This window comes from Bombina bombina, chromosome 7 (assembly GCF_027579735.1).
Source record: "Bombina bombina isolate aBomBom1 chromosome 7, aBomBom1.pri, whole genome shotgun sequence".
Taxonomy (NCBI): domain Eukaryota; kingdom Metazoa; phylum Chordata; class Amphibia; order Anura; family Bombinatoridae; genus Bombina; species Bombina bombina.
The window spans coordinates 593119783-593132253 of NC_069505.1; the positions used below are offsets into that span (position 1 = coordinate 593119783).

The 12471-nt window shown below is 41.4% G+C and overlaps 1 protein-coding gene across 1 annotated transcript in view; it reads right to left on the reverse strand.

Moving 5' to 3' along the window:
- The window catches only part of LOC128667164 (zinc finger protein 665), a 66299-nt gene that overhangs the window by 53505 nt on the left and 323 nt on the right, over positions 1-12471 (reverse strand). The gene's annotated exons all lie outside the window — the stretch shown is intronic.

Below are 12471 nucleotides of genomic sequence, written 5' to 3' on the forward strand. Positions count from 1 at the left end.
CTGCGGAGGTGAGTTCCGTTGTAGGCCAAAGCCTGTACTAAAGTTGAACACGCAGATCACACAAGGGGTAACGAAAAATAACAACTAAGGCTTGCAGTGTTAAAAGCCCATCTCTAACACTCTGATATCCCTGGGGTCAATGAACTGTCAATGAACTGCCTGTAAATACCAAGCAGGTTTATACCATAATAAAGCTGATTTACACCATACTACCTTGCAAGTGACCCTGCCTAAATATTAACCCTTGCACAGCCACCCCTAGCACACGTATGAAGGAAGTGCTGTAGAGCTGTCCTACCTAGCTCACTATATATATGAACTGCTTTACATAAACAATCTATAAACAAATCTGCTTGGGTGAGACTATCATCACTCCCTAATAGTGAAAAGAGTTGAGACACAGCTAAATAATAAATAAAGTGGAGGAAGCTGCTTGTTTCTTGTTGTTGCTCGCATAAAAGTCAGTAATCCACTACACACCTAAGCGTGGGCTCAGACCTAATAAAAATGTCGCCAAAGAAAGGCAACAAACCTAGCAAGACCGTCAAGCAGCTGAAACCTACATCACATACAGTGAACACTTTTTTCAAAGCCTTAGAAGCTAAAACTAACATTGCTGAGGAAACTGACCCACCTGAGCAGGTGTCATGTCAAAGCTCTTCAGAATCTGACTGCGAGCAAGCGGCTGAAAACATCACAATACCTAAAGCTCTTTTTAATTCGATTCCCTCAAAAAAGGACTTTTCTTTGTTAATAACTCAAGTTAAACAATGCATTAGGGACGAAATCTCAGACCTCAAGAAAGATATATCAGAGATTGGTCACAGAGTTGAATCACTTGAAGGGGCCCAAGACGCCCAAGCAGAAGCTATCTCTGAACTTCACACCACTATCCAGCGACAAGGAGCTAATATTTCAGAGCTCGAAGACAAACTGGATGATGCAGAGAATCGCAGCAGGCGCCACAACATAAGACTGAGAGGAATTCCTGAAACTACCTCTCCGCAAGATCTGGATCAATACCTACAAGATTTCTTTAGTGCTTTAAAAGGAGAAGAACACCCAACGAAAATTGAGATTGACAGAGCTCATAGAGCCCTTCGCCCTAAACCACAAAATGACCAACCGCCGAGGGACGTCATTGTTCGAATCACTAACTATCAAGTAAAAGAGGATTTGATGAAACTCGCAAGGGAACATCAGCCCATCAAGCACAAGAATGTAGAGATCCAGGTGTTTGCTGATTTATCCCAAAGAACACTGTCTAAACGCAGAGACCTCAAACCACTCACTCTGCTCCTAAGAAAAAGAAATATACCATACAGATGGGGCTTCCCTTTCCACCTGATAATAATGTGGAGGGGTAGACGCTTATCCTGTTCTTCCATTGATGATATTTCACCCATCTGCAGGGACTTAGACTTGCCACCACCTCAATTAGATGACACAACCCCTGCACCTGACAAAGAACAAAGATCCAAGGGACCCCTACCGCTGCCACAGAGAAAATAATGGATTCCAGCTCGCCAAAGAAGGTCACAAAAACCCTCTTCTTCTCAACTTCTTCCTGTGGGCGACAAAGGATGACTTTGGACAGTCCTGGTAACCCTCTTGTTTCACATTAAATTTATCATAATACCTAGAAGTGGCACTTGCTACTTTAACAACAAGTATTTCAGTTCAAAATAACTAAAGTTGTTTCTGTTTTTGCCATGAAATGTTTTTTTTAAGGTCGCAATAATTATATTAGCCTGATAGATTGATGAAAGCTGATAGTTGACTGTTAATTATCACCATGTGTTATTATTGTTCTCATTCAGTTGGGAGATTTTCTCCTTCTAGTTAAGAATGTTTTACATGTTACTAGCAAAGATTGTACTTTGTCTATTATTTATCTTTGAATTTGTCTTTGTTCTTTCCTTTTTCTATAACTTCCTCCCCTACTCATGCTTCTTTTATCTGTGGGTAGCTCACGCTCCGATTCATATAACTTGTCCTACTCCACTTGACATGATACAGCTTACACTCCCAATCCATTTAAATGGGTAACCACACACCTCAAGATTTAGTCATATTCACGCAAAACGTTAAGGGATTGAACTGCCCCCATAAAAGGAGAATGGCCATTAATGATCTCCAAAAAAAAGGTGGACACATATTGATGCTCCAGGAGACGCATTTCAAAGCCAAAAATATTCCCAAATACTTCTCACTGCACTACCCACAACACTACCATAGCACTAATCCCAACAAAAAAATTAACGGAGTCAGCATCTTGATTCATAAATCACTACCATTTACTAAAACAAGCTGTATCCCAGACAAAGAAGGCAGATACATTTGCCTAAAAGGTTTATTATATGGTAAGCCTGTAACTCTAGTAAACGCATATGCTCCCAATTCCAAACAAGACAAGTTTGTAAACTCTATGTCAGATTTAATCGTGAAAGAAATAAAAGGCTCACTCATTGTCGCGGGTGATTTTAATTTTCCTTTAGACCCCAAAGTAGACTGTTCGAACCCAGAAACTAGAGCCAAAACCCCAAACCTCACCAAAATATGGCGGAAATTTAAAATGCTAGGTTTGCATGATGTGTGGAGATACTTCAACCCCCAAAAGCTTGATTACACTTTCTTCTCTCATCCCAAACGCAACTACTCTAGGCTAGACTATATCTTAGTTGACCACTTAGTTCTCTCTCACTCTAAACACTCACAGATCAAGCATACCTCCTGGTCGGACCACTCCCTTGTCTCATGCGTGATTAACTGGCCTTCAGCCCCCCTTAGGGCTTACCAGTGGAGGCTTGATGACTCTATGTTACTAGACCCATCCCAGATTGAACTCTTTGCGAAATATATTACAGATTATTTTGCGCACAACACTACACCAGGGATGAACATGGCGACCATTTGGGAAGCTCACAAGAGCACCATAAGAGGAGAATTTATTAAAGCTAAGGCCCAAATCAAAAAGAAAAGCAGAGCGGAGATAGAGCTGCTCTCCACAGAGATATCTGACCTAGATTATGCCCACAAAGTCAACCCATCAGACAGCGATGTTCTAGAAGAACTTAAAGTAAAAAGGGACAAACTAAACTCCATACTCCAAATTAAGTCTCAAAGGCAACTACTTTTTCTCCAACAAAATTTTTATAGGGAGGGCAACAAACCAGGGAAATACCTAGCAAGGGCCCTCTTAAAACGCAACAGCAAAAAACATATGTACATTCCATAAAATCAACCCAAGGTAAAAATATTGAAGACACCAATTCCATAGCAAACGAGTTTAAAACATACTACCATAAACTTTATAATTTATATCCCAACAGAGATCCACTAACACACCTTCAACTATGCAAACAATATCTTGACAAGGTTCCAATTCCCCACATCACACCCGAACAATCGGAGATGTTGGAACAACCCATTCAACCAGCGGAAATACAAAAAGCAATAAAACATTTGAAACTAGGTAAAGCCCCTGGCCCAGACGGGTTCACGGGCCAATATTATAAAACATTCTCTGGCCTACTAATTCCACATCTCTCAACTCTATTTAATTCAACTTCAACTTTGAAGCCCTTTCCTGATAGTATGTTACAGGCCAATATCTCAGTTATTGCCAAACCGGACAAACCTCCTGACTCCCCTTCCAGTTACAGACCCATTTCTTTACTAAACGTGGACCTTAAAATATATGCAAAGATCTTAGCCACTAGAATTAACCTTCTCCTACCGTCTTTGATTCATCAAGACCAAGTTGGCTTCGTGCCACAAAGAGAGGCCAAAGATAACACAGTTAAAGTCCTTAACCTTTTAGAGTTCATTTCACAGACTAAATCCCCGACTGTTTTCCTATCGACTGACGCCGAAAAGGCATTTGACAGACTTGACTGGACATACCTTCAAGAAACCCTGACTCGATTCAAGTTCCCAGACCCTTTCATTCATAAAATATTAGCACTATACACCAACCCGACAGCACAAGTCAGGGTAAACGGCACACTCTCTGATCCCTTTGAAATCAGAAATGGATCTAGACAAGGGTGCCCCCTATCCCCTCTCCTATTTATTCTATCCCTAGAACCCCTAGCCATTAAGATAAGACATAATGATCAAATCCAGGGAATTTATATTGGCAAGGACTCACATAAATTAGCAATCTTCGCAGATGATATACTCCTGACTCTCACAAACCCCCTCTCCTCACTCCACTCAGCCATTCTAGAATTAGGCCTCTATGGAAATGTCTCTAACTTCCTAGTTAATATGACGAAATCAGAATATCTGCCTATAAACCTCCCCAGCCAATCCTTAGACTCATTAAGACAAACCTGCCCCCTTAAGCAACAGACAAAATACTTGAAATATTTAGGCATCCGTATCACCCCTAATATGACAGATCTTCGTTTGCACAATTACAGTAGCTTAATATCAGAATTCAGATCCCTTACACATACTTGGCTCCCCAAAAACATATCATGGCTAGGTAGAATTCATGTCACAAAAATGACGCTACTCCCAAAAGTACTTTACCTACTTTAAACAATCCCTATCCCAGAAACTCAGAAGGATTTAGATACACTGCAAAAAATCATAAATGACTATATATGGAGACGCAGACCTCCGAGAATTAATAAGAACACGCTTTATAAATCCCCAAGCGACGGAGGTTTGGGAGTCCCTCACCTTCGATCTTATAAGCTTGCAATCTCACTACAAAGAATTACTGAGTGGTGCAGAATGGAAGGGCCAAACCCCAAAAAATGGGCTCAAATTGAAAATTCGCTATCATTTTCTCATAAATTGGATGACATTTGCTGGAACCCGGCACATTTTAATAAATGCGCTATATCATCTTCCTCAATAACAAATTAAACTTGGACAGATTGGAGACTGATTTGTAAAAGCCCAAACAAAATATCCTCCAGATACTCTCCCCTAACCACAATTATTAATAATCCAGAATTCCCTCCAGGCTACACCCAAGCCCCCTCACAAATACTATACCCTATTAAAGCTCTCCCTATGCATCTTTTAACAGACACCACTCACGTTCTTAAAACCAAAAGTCAATTAGACACCCTGAACCATCCATTCCTATCCTCATGGCTGCGGTTACACCAAGTGAGACACTATGTAGCTACACACAAGCACATTAAGGACCTAACACGAACACCTACCCCCTTTGAACAAATTTGTATAGCCAGAGAATTTATTCCAGGAACAATATCTAAACTCCACAAATTAATCCTCTCAAACACCTTCCCGCTCCTTCCCTCGTACACGAAAAGATGGGACCTAGAACTTAAGACTAATACCTCTCCCCAAACTTGGGCGCACAGATTTGGTAACCTGAAAAATTCAGCACACTCAATACAAGCAAAAGAGACCAACATTAAAATAATGATGAGGTGGTACCTGACCCCAACAAGGTTAAAATTCATATATAAAAACTCCACGACTTCATGCTGGAGGGGTTGTAAGCAAGAAGCTCACATCTCCCACATTTGGTGGGAATGTGACCTCATAAGACCTTTTTGGTCAGTAATCTTCCAACTCATCAACACAGTACTAACCACAAGTATATCTCCCAGCCCAGACTTGGTTCTACTAAGCCAATCCCCTAATATCTCTTGTAAAATACGAAAACACCTCTATCAACTAATGCTAAATGCAGCGAATCAGCTAATCCCTAAAAAATGGAAATCCACGCTGATACCCTCCACACAAGAATGGAAAGCGCTAGTGAACAGAAACCTCCTCCTGGAACGACTGCATTATTTCAAGCTAGGCCAACTCTCCCTATACCAAGATATGCAGTTTTTATGGGAGTCCTTCACATTCGCAGATACGCAGGCTTAACCCAGTCTACGGCTTACACTTAGTGCTACACAGGAGATGTCCCAGTCCCCCCCTTGACGTAATATGATCCCACACTGAGTTTATTTCTCCTGAGAAGGGAGTATATTGCATACAAACGAGGCGTGAGCGAAAACATAAAACCTAAAACTTCATAACCTCTTCACTATACTACCACAGATACCCTTTCTTTTTTTCTTTTCTTTCCTATTTCATTCTTCCTCTATTCCATTTATTTTTTCTTTCCCCCTTTTTATAACATATGTTTAAAGTTACATATGAGATAGGTTCTATTTGTACCATGGAATCAGATGATGCCAATAATTCAATTTAAAAAGAAGAACTCACATAAATACCCAGATCGAGAGAAGATCACCAGCAGCCCGGTTTTTGGAAAAATTTGGGGTTCCAATGTGCATAACTTTTTCTAACTTCCTCTACTCCTTGGAACCCTGTTGTCTTAGCGTTGGATGAAACAAATATGAACAATGGGCTGATGGGATATTTAGGACATAAGGGATTTTCTCCTCTCATATGAGTTGTTGTTTTGTCATGGCACCATTCTGTCACAGTTGCCTATGTTAAGATCTGTATTTGAACCGTCTATTCATTTTGCGTTGTTTCCTTGTTGTAAATTGAAAATAAAAAGAAAACATAATAAAAAAAAAAAAATATTGAGCCCTTTAATAACTCTCAACCGGATAGTAAAACATACGCCCTGGGATATAGCAATCTCGCATATACTTATTGAACAATTCCCAACGGATATACAATTCAAATAACATTGTAACTATTGTACATGAAGCTTGCTATTTAGTAACTTATAACAGTACAATGTACTAAACTTACATATTCATATAGCATTATCGGAAGCAGCAATAGGTGTGGGCAATCTAGCTAATTATATTGAACAGTCTAGCAGATATACTCTTACCAACCACAGTAGCCATAATTTCACAAACGTAACATAATCCCTAATTGCAAAACAGAACACAGAAGAGGTCCAAGTTCTGAATAATTTGTGTAAAGGACAATATTAATACGCTATATACTCCAATCGACAGTGTTTGTATCTAGCAAGCACACTAGGTTAGGGGGTACTTTCTGCCAACCTTTTAGAGGGGAACTCACATATGTTGTATCACCCATACAGATACTGATTGTGCCATAAATCTCTGAGCCACAATACTCCAAAGGAGAATACAAAGCAGATCATAAAAGTATAATAGCTTTGGTGACCTTGTGTATATACAATTATATTTACTCCAACCAGCTACCATTTTTTCAAGTTCTGATGAATTTGTGTAAAGGACAATATAAACGCGCTATATACTTGAATCGATAGTGGTGATATTTAGCAATCACACTAGGTTGGGGGGTACTTTCTGCTAACGTCATAAAGGGGTAATTACATATGCTGTATCCCCCACACTGATACTGTTAGTATTATAAATCTCTGAGCTATAATACTCCATAAAGGAGAATACAAAGTCTGTGTATCATTCAAATTGATAGAATTATTTCAGAACCATAATAACCCCTACAAAAGGGAATCTAAATACGTTGAAATATTTATATCGATACTGTTTGCACCAAGCACTGATAACGGTTTAGGGGAATTATTTACTAAACCCTAAATCATTCCTGAGCTGCACACTCTAGGCCCCTACCATACATACCCCATCATTACATTGACCTATTCAGTTGCCAAGTATTTTTACACTATACAAGTGATCAACCCTAATACCTCTAGTTGATTTTAAAACGCCCATTTTTTAAGATTATCTAATAAAGTTTTATTTTTTATTGTAGACGTACACCACCCTGCATTAATCTAACTAGTATGTGAGTGCTATACTTTTATACTTTTTATACTTTTTTTTATACTTTTTGCAACTATCTTTTAGTTGTAGTGGTAAAAGACATCATTTGTGTCATACAAGTCAATGCTGAGTCCCTGAGAAGATACAGTGTTTGAATGCTGGTGCACGAGGCAATTACAGCATATGTGTGTATGCTGCTGACAAACAGTCATTTTTATTGGAAGCATTTTTGCTTATGGGAAGAATATTGCAAATACCCATGCCATCCTTTTAAGAGGAAGAGTACACCTGGGAATTGTGAGGGAATTTTGCAGAGAAAAAGAAGATGTCTGCACTTATGGTTTATGTAAAGTGCCAAACTCATAAGCTTTGTATACATTAAATATGTAGCATGTCTGGGCTTCACATTTTCAATATCTAGGACCTGTGCCAGAAATGTACGAGTCAGATTTTTACACCGAACAGTAATTCAATCTCTTGGTTTGCTAAATCCCACATCTGTTTACCACTTAGTTACTAGGGAAAAAAAAAGATTATCCTCTCTGTTGTGCAGATATTTAATCCCCTTCTTTCCTGCAACACACATGCAGCAGTGATTAAATCCACTGCTTGCACAGAACACACATGCTGAGGTGATTAAATCCACTGCTTGCACGGAACACACATGCTGAGGTGATTAAATCCACTGCTTGCACGGAACACACATGCTGAGGTGATTGAATCCCCCTGCTTGCACGGAACACACATGCTGAGGTGATTAAATCCACTGCTTGCACGGAACACACATGCTGAGGTGATTAAATCCACTGCTTGCACAGAACACACATGCTGAGGTGATTAAATCCACTGCTTGCACGGAACACACATGCTGAGGTGATTAAATCCACTGCTTGCACGGAACACACATGCTGAGGTGATTAAATCCACTGCTTGCACGGAACACACATGCTGAGGTGATTGAATCCCCCTGCTTGCACGGAACACACATGCTGAGGTGATTAAATCCACTGCTTGCACGGAACACACATGCTGAGGTGATTGAATCCCTTGCTTGTCCAGAACACACATGCTGAGGTGATTGAATCCCTTGCTTGCCCAGAACACACATGCTGAGGTGATTAAATCCACTGCTTGCACGGAACACACATGCTGAGGTGATTGAATCCCTTGCATGCCCAGAACACACATGCAGAGGTGATTGAATCCCCTGCTTGCCCAGAACACACATGCTGAGGTGATTGAATCCCTTGCTTGCCCAGAACACACATGCTGAGGTGATTAAATCCACTGCTTGCACGGAACACACATGCTGAGGTGATTGAATCTCCTGCTTGCCCAGAACACACATGCTGAGGTGATTGAATCCCCTGCTTGCCCAGAACACACATGCTGAGGTTATTGAATCCCCTGCTTGCCCAGAACACACATGCTGAGGTGATAGAATCCCCTGCTTGCCCAGAACACACATGCTGAGGTGATTGAATCTCCTGCTTGCCCAGAACACACATGCTGAGGTGATTGAATCTCCTGCTTGCCCAGAACACACATGCTGAGGTGATTGAATCCCCTGCTTGCCCAAAACACACATGCTGAGGTGATTGAATCCCCTGCTTGCCCAGAACACACATGCTGAGGTGATTGAATCCCCTGCTTGCCCAGAACACACGTACCGAGGTGATTGAATCTCCTGCTTGCCCAGAACACACATGCTGAGGTGATTGAATCCCTTGATTGCCCAGAACACACATGCTGAGGTTATTGAATCCCCTGGTTGCCCAGAACACACATGCTGAGGTGATTGAATCCCTTGCTTGCCCAGAACACACATGCTGAGGTGATTGAGTCCCCTGCTTGCCCAGAACACACATGCTGAGGTGATTGAATCCCCTGCTTGCCCAGAACACACATGCTGAGGTTACTGGATCCCCTGCTTGCCCAGAACACACATGCTGAGGTGATTGAATCCCCTGCTTGCCCAGAACACACATGCTGAGGTGATTGAATCCCCTGCTTGCCCAGAACACACATGCTGAGGTTACTGGATCCCCTGCTTGCCCAGAACACACATGCCGAGGTGATTGAATCCCCTGCTTGCCCAGAACACACATGCTGAGGTGATTGAATCCCCTGCTTGCCCAGAACACACATGCTGAGGTGATTGAATCCCCTGCTTGCCCAGAACACACATGCTGAGGTGATTGAACCCCCTGCTTGCCCAGAACACACATGCTGAGGTGATTGAATCTCCTGCTTGCCCAGAACACACATCCTGAGGTGATTGAATCCCCTGCTTGCCAGAACACACATGCTGAGGTGATTGAATCCCTTGCTTGCCCAGAACACACATGCTGAGGTGATAGAATCCCCTGCTTGCCCAGAACACACATGCGGAGGTGATTAAATCCACTGCTTGCACGGAACACACATGCTGAGGTGATTGAATCCCCTGCTTGTCCAGAACACACATGCTGAGGTGATTGAATCTCCTGCTTGCCCAGAACACACATGCTGAGGTGATTGAATCTCCTGCTTGCCCAGAACACACATGCTGAGGTGATTGAATCCCCTGCTTGCCCAGAACACACATGCTGAGGTTATTGAATCCCTTGCTTGCCCAGAACACACATGCTAAGGTTATTGAATCCCCTGCTTGCCCAGAACACACATGCTGAGGTGATTGAATCCCCTGCTTGCCCAGAACACACATGCTGAGGTGATTGAATCCCCTGCTTGCCCAGAACACACATGCTGAGGTGATTGAATCCCCTGCTTGCCCAGAACACACATGCTGAGGTGATTAAATCCCCTGCTTGCCCAGAACACACACGCTGAGGTGATTGAATCCCCTGCTTGCCCAGAACACACATGCTGAGGTGATTGAATCCCCTGATGCCCAGAACACACATGCTGAGGTGATTGAATCCCCTGCTTGCCCAGAACACACATGCTGAGGTGATTGAATCCCCTGCTTGCCCAGAACACACATGCTGAGGTGATTGAATCCCCTGCTTGCCCAGAACACACATGCTGAGGTGATTGAATCCCCTGCTTGCCCAGAACACACATGCTGAGGTGATTTAAAGGGACATTATACACTAGATTTTTCTTTGCATAAATGTTTCGTAGATGATCTATTTATAAAGCCCATACAGTTTTTTTTTGTTTTTTTTAATGTATAGTTTTGCTTATTTTTAAATAACATTGCGCTGATTTTCAGACTCCTTACCAAGCCCCAAAGTTTTAGAAGAATACTGATGTATACCTACTCCAGCTTGCTCCTGTTTGTGTAAAGAGTCTATTCATATGCAGAGAAAGGGGGAGGGGTGTCTGTTTTTTGCTATATAACCACTTTCAGTGGGTGTTCCAGCAAACATTTTTAAAAGAGCTAAACTGGCTTCTAAGAAAGTTTATAAATGATTTTATACTGGATTTTTAGATCAGTATCTGTGCATATTCTTCTTTATAGTAGTGTCTATTACATGCAGTTAAATTAAATTGGTGTATATTTGTCCCTTTAATCCCCTGCTTGCCCAGAACACAGATGCTGAGGTGATTTAATCCCCTGCTTGCCTGGAACATACATACTGCAGTGATTTAATTTTAGGTGTGGGAGGTGTCCTCCTAAACCAGTGAACAGCAGAGCCCTAGTACATAATCATTCACTTCCTGTAAACCGATTAACCTCTTCCTTACAACAAAGGCGTGCAATGAGAAGTGATTAACCTCTTCCTTGCCACAGATACTTGCAATAAGAAGTGACTAACCTCTTCCCTGCCACAGAATTGCAATGAGATGGCATTAACCTCTTCCTTGCTACAGAAACATGCAATAAGATGTGATTAACCTCTTCCTTGCCATAGAGATGTGCAATGAGAAGTGAACAACCTCTTCCCTGCCACAGAGATTTGCAGAGAAGTAACTAACCTCTTCCCTGCCACAGAGACTTGCAATGAGACGTTATTAACCTCTTCATTGCCACAAACTTTAAATGAGATGTCATTAACATCTTCCTTGCTACAGAGACATGCAAGTGATTAACCTCTTCCCTACCACAAAGATTTGCAATGAGAAGTGATTAAACTCTTCCCAACCACAAAGACTTGCAATGAGAAATTATTAACCTCTTCCCTCACAGAGCTCTGCAATGAGAAATGATTAACCTCTTCCCTCACAGAGCTCTGCAATGAGAAATGATTAACCTCTTCTCTCACAGAGCTCTGCAATGAGAAATGATTAACCTCTTCCCTCACAGAGCTCTGCAATGAGAAATGATTAACCTCTTCCCTCACAGAGCTCTGCAATGAGAAGTGAACAACCTCTTCCTTGCCAAAGAGATTTGCAGAGAAGTAATTAACCTCTTTCCAACCAAGAAGAATTGCCACAAGAAAAGAAAAAAATAGAAATAATGGGATTAACCTACTCTTTGCCAAATACATTTGCATAAATATATATATTAGCCAATTCTTGCAGTGAGAATTAATTAACCTCTTCCTTGCCAGACATGCAAACAGAAGTTATTAACCATTGAATTTTGCAGTGGGGATTAATAAAACCCCTGCCAAGCAGGCTAATAAAGATAAGTTATAAACCTATTCTTTAACTTTGACTACAGCAGTAAGAATTAGCAGATTTCTAAGGTGATTAACATATTGCCTGCCAAAGAGATTTGCAAGGAGATGTGATTAACCTCTTCCCTGCCAAAGAACCATGCAGAGCAAGTGGAATTAACCTATACTCTGCCATAGAAATATGCAGAGAATTGATTAACCTATTGTTTACTACA